Here is a 10157-nt window from a genome sequence, read left to right on the forward strand (position 1 = left end):
TGCCCGCGGCTGCTGCTTGTGTCAACACTGCCCTGTGTTTGCTCCACACACGGCGGCGATGGGGAAGGATTCCTGGCGGGGGCTGTGCACATCCTGGGGGGACGTGGGAGGGGTCTGGGAACCCACTATTCTTGCAGCAGACGTGGGCAGGGTGACACCAATCAGCACTGTCAGATCCTGGTCCAGACCTTACATCCCTTGTAAAAAAACATTGAAGCCAGGGTTTGCCTTCACCAAGAGTCAGCTCCACCTCCAAAGAAGCAGAAGCACTGTACCTGCACTAGTTTCACACCCTATTTTCTTTAAAACCTCTATGTAAAACAGAAAAACTGGGCACAGACCTTTGTCCCAAATAATGGTTCTTTCACTATTTGCCTTACGTGGCTTTATCCTGCTTATCTATCCACAGTCCGGGTCAGTAAAGCTCAAGGATGTGATATGGGCTGTGACTCAGCAGCTGGCTTGTGACCAGAACCAAACAGGATGCATTAATTTGTCCTGGTCTACATCCATGGCCAAGTCCTGCTTTTTATCTTACTGAGAGATCTTGGCTATTGACCATTGTATTCAAATGCTGTCAGGTGCACTGGCCATCCAGAGGTGCTCCTCAGTTGTTGACAGACAGCAGAGCAGGTAAATATGCAGTTCTAACTTTCTACAATGTATTCTGATGCTTGGCTTTTCAAGGTCAGGTTTTACACATCTATTTGACTTCTTCTGTTGCCACTGGACTCTAAAACATGTGGAAGCCTGACTCAGTGATCTGTAACAGGATTTCCCAAAATGCCCAGTGCCTGGCAGCTGTGCTCCCAACAAAGCTGCTGGGCATGAGGCAAATCCATACTAATTTCATGCCACCTGCTCCTCAAAGATATAAAAAATTCCTAGGAAGTATCAAGCTGAAGCAGAAGCAGTCCTTAGACTTTGGAGAGGCTGCTCACAGGGATGAGGACCATCCCCACGTATCAGTGCTGCTGAAGGCATGGAGAGACTGGAGGTGATTCAATAAATTACACCAGTGCAATTACTGGTTTGCAAATAATGACCTGAGTCAGGGCTTGTGGGGGAGATTATTTCCACCTCAGTGCAAAGCTGTAGCACTGTGGGTTGTACAAGGTGATGCAATGTGTAGTAAATCTGAAGCCAAACCACACTTGCACTGAGTAACTCAGAGCCCACAACTGCAGCTTGAGTGGAGTGTGAATTGTGTGACAGAATATGATGGTGAAAAAAAACAACAAAAGCCTAATAGGGAAGGAACAGAGAAACCAAATAAGGAAAATCAAAAAGGCTCATTGGTTATATTCTTTCAATCTGATAAAAGTCAATAAGATATTAGAGACAAGTGTTTAATAGGTCAAAGAAGAGGAGATGACTGACATTTCTCTGTGATGTGGTACAAAGATAATCACCACGAGGCTGCCAGGTTTTCTAAACATCAGTCTAGCAGATGAGGCCAGAGAGGCAATTAAAATGTGGGACACAAAATGTGTCATAGCCACAGAAGCAATACAAATTTGGCTTCATTGTTTATCCTTTGATTTTTTTAGCAGGCTGGGGAAGATATCTGTGCTAGGATTTAAAATGTGATTTACTGCTCCTGTTGCTATTTTGCAATCGTAGAGAGGGAGGATTTACACACCTTAGTTCAACATCTCTCATCCTCATTCACACCTTCCAAGAAAATGTGTCTCAAATGGCTGATTAGAAAACAATGCAGAAGAGTCAATGCCCTTGGAATCTGGTTAATTTAAACAGATCTATGTTTGCTGTTCTGGAGAACTGCTAGATATGGACCAAAATCCAAATTCCTGCCTGAGAGAGGACTGAACCCTGACTCAGAGCAAAGCTCTGTGGTTCCAGCATGTGTGCCAGGCACTGCCTTGGGAGGATGGTGCCAGTACCCCTTTTGGAGCCAACAAAGCAGTCCCTGGTGCAAGGCCAGGCAGCCACCTCTGACTGGGCTGGGCAACTTTGTACATATATGGGTGAGGGTCTGGCTGCCAAGGTGTGCTTGCATAAAGGGGGACACCAGAGAGGACACCAGGCATCATCTGCCACCTCCTGCTGGCCAGTTCTAACCATAGAATGAATGCAAAAAGTGGAGAGGGGTAGGAAAGATCAGGCAAGATTTCATGTAAAACACTTAAAAAGAACCAAAACAAAACAATAAAACAATACAAAACATTGAAAAATTTAAAATGTAGTTGAATCATAAATTGACTTCTCCCTTTCACCCATCATATTCCTCAGTGTGGCTGCTGGTCTGGGAAATCAGGCAAGAGGGATGTCCCTGGGCATGGCACCAGCCTGGCACGGGTGCTGCAGCTCCCTCTGGGACTGCCCAGCTCCAAGGTGTCCATCTGCATGGCCAAGGCAGAGCTCTGCAGTGCTGCTCAGTGTGTGGGATGAGTGCTTGAAGCACCTGGGTGCTCAGGAAGGAGCTGCTGCTTCCCTGCAGGGAGAAAGGAGAACATCTCTCTCTGGGAAGGGATGTTGCTGACAGCCACCAGGAGCCAGGAACTCATGTGGGGCTACATAAAAACAGGCAGAGAGCTCAACTCACTCCCCTCTGATGAGCTCAAAATTATTTTTTAAATTATTCTTTCTTTCCTATGGTGGCAGTGGAAAAGCCGTGTGACACTGGCAGCATTGAGAAGCAGCCAAGAGTCCCAGGCTCTGGGCTGGGGACCCCATCCCTGGGGTGGTATGGGTGCTGTGCCCACAGCAACGTGCTCAGCAGGGACACAGGCACCACTGCAAACTGCAGGGCTGGCTCCAGGACACTGTCCAGGCAGTGGGAACAGAGCTCCCTGGAGAGCCCAGCTCCATGGTGGCACAGCTGTGGGGGCTGCATTGACACAGCACTGAGAGCTCCATCCATCTTCCAGCTTTCCAACTCGCACCAGACTTCCAGCACACCCTCAGCTCTGCAGAGGCGAGTTTGGCTCAGTCCTAGGAGCGATGGGAACTGGAGTTTTCTGCATACCAAGGCTGTGCTGTGACTTGTAGGGCATGTTGTGTCCTCAAAACAGTGTCGGTATCATTAGGTCAAATTAAACTACATCTGCTGGTGAAAGAAGAGAGAAGTTGGCAGGGTTTGCCCAGCTAGGAGGTGGTGCAGATGATGCCAATTGCTCAATCTCATCTGTGCCACAGTGTGTTTGACACTGCAGGAACCTCAGAAACATTGCCTGGAAGAATTTTCTATGGGCTCAGGGATAAAGCCACAGCTGTGTTGCCTTGAAGTTTGACCCCACCTCAGCAGAGGGGTGCAGAGTGGTCCAAGGCACTGTTGGGCACGAGGACTAGGAGAGCAGTAGGGTTTGGGCTGTCAGGTCCCTGAGGAATGTGGGTCTCTGCAACCTCTACCTTTGACTCTTGTGCCTCTGCACGTGCTGGATTTCATCCCTTTTCCAGGAGAGAAAAGTTGAGTCTTAAGTTTGTATCATGGTTTGCTTCCATTCCTGCTAGATTTTTTGTGCAAAGTCAGACTGACCTTCAGTGACTTTCAGATGCAGAAGCAGATATCTCATGAACACTATACAGAGGGTAAAATAAAAAATTATTTTGTTCTTTAATCCTCACTTTGCTGGAACTAGAACATTGCAGAAGGAAAGAAGCAGAGAGAAACACTACGGGGGGGGGAAATGTTCACCACAAGAGTTGGAATGAAGGGAGATGGGATATCCTGGGTCCTTTGCTGTCTCCTGTGTAGACACACATGTGTGAACACAGCCTTCTCTCTGCAAGCACATGCAGACAGGTTACAACTACAGCGTGCTTTTGTGTGATGTAGTGGCATGTGGAGGTAGGGAAACAATGTAAATCTGAAGCCTTTGTTTCCCAAGTTGGAAGAAAGTAGGTTTTGTCTCCCCAGGTCCAACAATGCCTCACTGATTTTTGATGCTGAAGCAGATAGAGGCAATTAAGCATATTTTTTACTTTCAGGTTCTGGCTGCAGCACTGCGAGGTTTCTGCAGGAGCACCCTGGGAGCCGGGACACCCACACATCCCAGTGGGAGCTCTGCCCTCCCAGCAGCACGAACCCCGCGGCGGAGGCAAGCGCACTCCCGGCAGCTTCTCCTTGTTTCACCCTGGATAAAGCCCAGCCTCCCGCCGACATACTCACACAGTCAGCCCAGCACTGCAGAATTACATCTGCTCCACTTGCCTTCTTGTTTTTTTTCCCTCGGGGAAATGGGATTTATAGGCTTTCCTAAAGGGCCGCACGGCACAGCCATCGCCGGAGCCCGGTTTGGTGTGAGAGCCTGCGGGGCTCAGCGGCCGGGGCATCGCTGCTGCCGGCTCCCGGAGGACCGGCGGGCACGGCCGGGGATGTGGAGGCAGGGCCGGCTGAGCGGTTTGCAGGGTGTTTGCCACACCACACTCCAGCGATGCTGGAGACACCGGGCTGCTGCTGCTGCCCAGCGGGAAGAGATGTGCGGGAGCCCATGGGCGAAGGGTGGCCGTGAAGCACGGCAAGGGAGGGCAGTGCTGGCGGCCACGCTCCCCGTAAGCGGCCATCCCCTGCTCGGCAGCAGGGTGGCCCATGGCCCCAAAAAGCCAGCCAGTCCCCACGGGGGTGCCTGCACACGAGTGGGCTTCCCCTGTGTCCCTGCAGCTGGAACTCGATGGAGACATGGCATCTGGCTGGCACTGGCAGCCTCTCCAGTGGCACGTGTGCTGCCATACACTGCCCTTGCACCCATTTCTGCCGGAGCCACAAGGAGGGGGGCACAGTCCCCTCCACATACAAGCAATATAAACATAAAAGCACATATAAGCAATGCTCAGTGTTCCTGTCACTGCTTTAAACCAAATAAGACGCTACAAAAAAGAAGATGGTGTTTTTGCAGCAGCACCTGCTATGCTGCTGCAATTAGGGATCCATTATAGACCCCAACACCAAAAGGTTTCAAAACATGGCTATATAAATCCCCCTGGACTGAGGAAGAAAAACACTGCCAGTGAACTGGCCCCCTTGAAGGGACAAGCAGGATTGACACCTGTCAGGGCCGAGTGCTTTGCGGTTACTCAAATTATACACCTGCATCACTTGACTGCCACAAGGACATGCAGTTTCCCACCTATTTCCTTGGCAGCAGCCCACACTCCTGCTGCTCCAGGGGATTCTGGCACTGTTTTCTACTGGTCTCCAGTTTTCCATACAGATTGTGCATTTATTAAAATAAAGGACAAGCTCCTAGGACTGGTTTACAATAGAGTCATTAGACAGATTCCAGTAAGCCAGAAGAGGTGCCCAGTGTTTTGCAGCAGCAGGAGCAAGGGTTTGCAAACACTCTAATAACTGGTTAGGAGCTACTGCCTTTGTTGACTTAATAACCAGCTCTGGCTTAACCAGTTCACTCTGAACAAAATGACATCATGATTTCCGCACCAACAGGTTCCACCCACCCCACCATCACACAGAAATGATGCCCAGCTCTCTCCATGATGGGAAAGATTCTGAAGGTCAGACTGATGGACTGCACATGAAATAGTCTGGAGAATATCAGCCAAAAGGAGTGTCTGGGCTCTAATGCTCACTCTGAGCATGGCTGGGTTATAAAACCTTCAGCTGCCTCACAGAGATGAGGCCCCTCTGCCATCACTGACCACCCACTCTCACAGGGGCAGCTCCTTAAGTGAATTATCTCTGCAATGATGAGCCCCTGTAAGCATTCATTAGCACAATAGATTTGAGCAGTTTCACCAGATTTATGGGTTTAGGGTTTATGGAGTCATTGATATGTGAATTAAGCACTGACTGACTGAGACTAACTCTTCAAAAGGAGTCATTATAATCTCTATAGAAATATAATGATTACAGTGACAACATCTTCAATGCAACTTCAAAAACACTAATTTTAAAAAAATGGTACAGAAGTATATATTTAAATAAAGCACTAGTTCCCAGTTTTTCCCATCCACAAAAGGTAAAGAAAATTCAGATTTCCAGAGGTCAGGCTTCATCCAGGGAGATGTTCAGTAAAAGCTGCTTCTCTCTTCCTGGGGCATTGCTATGGGCACCAAAGTTCACACTGGTGTGGGCAAAAAAAGGTGTGATACAAGAGCTCTTCAGCATTGGAAAAAAGCCAGGGACTCAAAGTGTTATTTAGATAAGAACCAGCCTGCACCTTTCCTCCCTCTATCAAACCAAGCCTGGGATTAACCTGGAGAAGGTTCAGCTGGGAAAATACCAAAAAGGTTTCTCCCAAGGCTCCATTGATTTCTTTCAAGGTCCTCGTGCATTAGAATGTCCTGCAGCAATGTGGCAAACAACTGCTAACCTGGCTTTGATAAAGTTTTTGAGCACTGTAGAGTGGAAATTTTGGTGCAATAAAGCAAAACCCCACAAAGGAGAAGCACAAGCTCCTGCTTTATGCAATCTCCCTGTCATCTGCAGCAGAGGCAGTGCTGAGCTCCCAGCTCAGTCCTTGGCCTCAATGACACATTTTCAACAGCAGACATCTAGCTGTGGTGACAGGCACAGCAGGCAGGTGCCTTGGCTCCAGAAGTGGTCTGCTCTTAGTCACCTAATTTAAATGACAGAGTAGTCTAACTTTTCTTGAATTGCTCAGCAGGGCTTCATTCCTGCTCAAAGGCTGCTATCCACCGGGAACATTCAGCCCTAGCCAGCTCCAAGGGGAAATTCTCACCGTTTAGTTCAATGCCCCATCTCCAGGAGATGGGGCTGGTTACCCCCTGCTCTTTTGGACATTAGGCTCCATCCCACTGAAGCCAGTGGAGTCACACCACAGTGAAAAGCTGTGGCAGCAGGCTGTAACTTTGGCAAAGCATAGGGTGAATTAAGAGCAGAAGCACAATCACAGATATTCACTGTCAGTGTCATGCACAAAGAACTTCTGCTCTTTGAGTTCTGGTTGGCAGCTCCTGTGATGAGAGGGATGAGGTCACCCTGCTCAGTAGGACACAGCAGCTTCCACCTGAAGCCGATGAGCTGTGACATTTCAGTCTCAAGGCTGGGCTGATGGACTCCACCTGGCCTTGCTGATGCCCACTGCAAACCAAAATGCAAACCTGCACAGCGAGCTATTAGCAATTCCCATCCATCTACCCAGCAGCTCACAGCACTCACAAACAAGCAGAAGGAAATGCTCACCGCAGTGCATTCCTGATGCACCAGCTGAGCATCCCCAGGAGCAGAGCTGCTGCCAGGCTGGAGGAGCTCACAGGCACTGCCCCAGCCCTGGCTGCACCACACAGCTCTGGAGCCAGTGGGGGCTGGTCTGTGCCTGCTGGCAAAACGTGCTTGTGGGGCTGTTGCAGCAAGAATCAGGAGAGTGGCAGAGCCTGTCTCCCATCCCTGCCATTCCTGTTGGGCTCACGTGAGTCCTGGCATGCTTCAGCACAGCTGGCATAGCACACGGGGCTGGTGGCTTGCTGAAGGTGTTAAAACAATTTCACTTCAAAAGAAGAAAAACAGTGTGAGAGATCCTGCTTGAACAGGCCTGTTCCAGACTTTTTCTAGGAGGAGAGGAGGGAAAACTTTGATGTCTAACCTTCAAAAGCACCTAGGATGGACTTCCACAGCAGTGGCAGCCCTCATGGAAAATCCTCCTAGGCCACCTTTCTGCAAAGGTGAGCATTTGTGATTTTGTTCCCTGGTGTGATATGTACTAGTTCAAGTGGTCTCCTCCCATGGCTACACAGGAACAGTGTAGGACACAATCGTTAGGTCTGGACCACATCCTCTCCCAGATGTGGTAACACTCCTGTGTTTTGCAGAAATGCACCTTCCAAATTCTTCCACTCAGACCCGGGGGCCAACATCCCTTCTGTAAAAGCCAGCCTCTAAATCACAACCTGCTTCTTTCCTGCAAATGGACTTTTCAGCTTAAGGCTCAAACCTCCCTCAACCTAAAAGCAGAAAGGAAAATATTTCAGGTGAAACAATATCTCTCATTTCCTTGCAAACCACTCCACAGGAGGAAATGGCTGCATAGGCATGTGCAGCCTCCAAGCATGTCTTTGCCTCATCCATCATTGCCTATGCTGTTAAAAATATCAAACCTCACTGCTGCAATAAATCACTGCAGCTCTGGGGTCTCCTCCACCCACACAGGGTGAGATTTCAAGTGAAACCTGCAGAAAGGGAGTGGGTCACAGCATGCCCCAGCAGGGCTGTGCCAGCTGGGTTGCTGAGGCTGTGAGGGGGCATCTGGCACAGCTTTCTGAACATGCATCACGTCAGTATTCCCCTGGAGCCTCAGCAGCATGTTTTTCTCCTGGTCTTTGGAGCTGATGAAAACCTCAGTGCTATGGAGGGAATTGCAGGACTCACCCAAACCACTCTCCCTGCCCCTCACCTCTGCCAAGGAACGCTGCACCTCTGGAGTGCTGCACTGCTCCACTGGTGTTATTGCAGGAAAAGAAATGAGAAGACAACAAATATGAGCAAAAGACACAGAGAAGAGATGAGGGATCAAATAAACCCCAAAACAAATATTCCAAAGGGTCAGGAGGTAAAGCAGCAGTTGAAAGCCTCACCAAGGATTGTGGGTGCAGAGCATTAGGGAGCTGTTAGACAGCAACACCCCTGCAGATTTTAATACACCTACAACTTGACAGAACATTTTGCAAAGCCATAATTGAAGAAAAATGGAAAACAACTGCAAAACCTAGTACATTTTTCATTTCCCACGACCTTCTGTGGACAGACACCTAGAAGCAGCATTGTCCTGTTGGCATTTCCAGGAACAGGAGCATTCCTTGAGAGCTGCTGCTAGGACAGAGCACCAGAAAGGCTTGTAGGGAAAGAGGTGACCTAGACTGTGAGACTCAGAGCTGCCTCAGGATTCTGTCTGACATCCCAGCAGGCCCTGGTGCTAGATGTGTCTTGGGGTAGTTGACAGCCCCCAGAGAGGTCCAGATCAGAACCCCAGCCATGCTGGACCTGCTGCCTGCTCTGGCAGCACACCAGTCACAGTGAGGTTGTCTGTACAAACCAACACCATGTAGATATTTTGTGAATGAGGCAATTAAAACCTGGATGGAAAGAGGTTTAGTTGGACTTTGTGTCCAAAGGGACTTTCCACCCTTCAACCTGTGTCTGAATAAACAGCTCATTCCTTTGTTCACATTGTCAGCCTGCCCGGTGGCAGAAGCATTATCAGTAATGGTTTTCCCCTGTACAGCAGGGCAGTCTCTGGCTTACACATGACTTTGAAGAGCCCAAGGACAGAAAGCTCAGCACTGCACTGCCTGGCTGAGGGAGGCTTCAGGCAGGACTCCCCCTGCACCATGGGGCAGCCACAAACAATGCTCTGCCCAGTCCCATCTCACCATCAGGGCAATTTCACATCAAGTCCATGCTGCCACGCTTCCCTGTTTAATGTGATCATAATTATTCCCACTCCACACACTTTCCATCTCCTGAACACACAGTCCCTCCCAGAGATAGAGGAGACTGTTATCCTCCATTCCCTCCTTCTGTTTTCCTCTGCACAGCATGAACTCCAAATGCCATTTATTGCATCTATCCATCTCTTTTGCTTTGAGGTCTCTCTAAGGTTCTCAAATGCTCTGAGAATGGAGAGATCCAGGGCTAGCAACCCCATGAAAATAAGTGCCCACAGGGCAAAGTGAGGATGTGTATATATAATATTTAACCAGGGGACACATTACTCCCTGTCCCTCACCCAAGTCTGGCAATCATTACCACCCATGGACCAAACCACCTGTGACCTGCACAAACTCTGACCTGCAGAAGGGAGTGAAATGCAGCCATTCCACACAGGAGCTCTGGAGCTGCTTTTGAACCCCCCTACCCAGATAATGTGGGGCTTCAGCCCATCAGGACAGAACTTCATCCTGAAATGCTCCTTCCCTTCATTGCCCCAGGCCGTCTCGATGCAGCAGCTCACCCCACCGCAGAACCCCTGGTTTGAGGCCCTGTCTCACCTTGTAGGGTAATAATTAATCTGGAATTTTTTTTTTTCCCCACCTCTTCTTTTAAATGCTCAGTGTAGTGAAAGTGAAACAGTGCTGAGTCCTTTCCAGAGATCAAACAAGTGAAGGTGCTGGAGCTCTTGGGCAGGAGCAGACAGACCTTTTTTTCCACTTTTAACAGCCTTTTTCAGAGGGTAAAGGAGGATGGAGAGCAGCACCATTCCCAGAGGAAGCCCCTCGGC

Source organism: Molothrus aeneus, chromosome 6 (genome assembly GCF_037042795.1).
Source record: "Molothrus aeneus isolate 106 chromosome 6, BPBGC_Maene_1.0, whole genome shotgun sequence".
NCBI lineage: Eukaryota > Metazoa > Chordata > Aves > Passeriformes > Icteridae > Molothrus > Molothrus aeneus.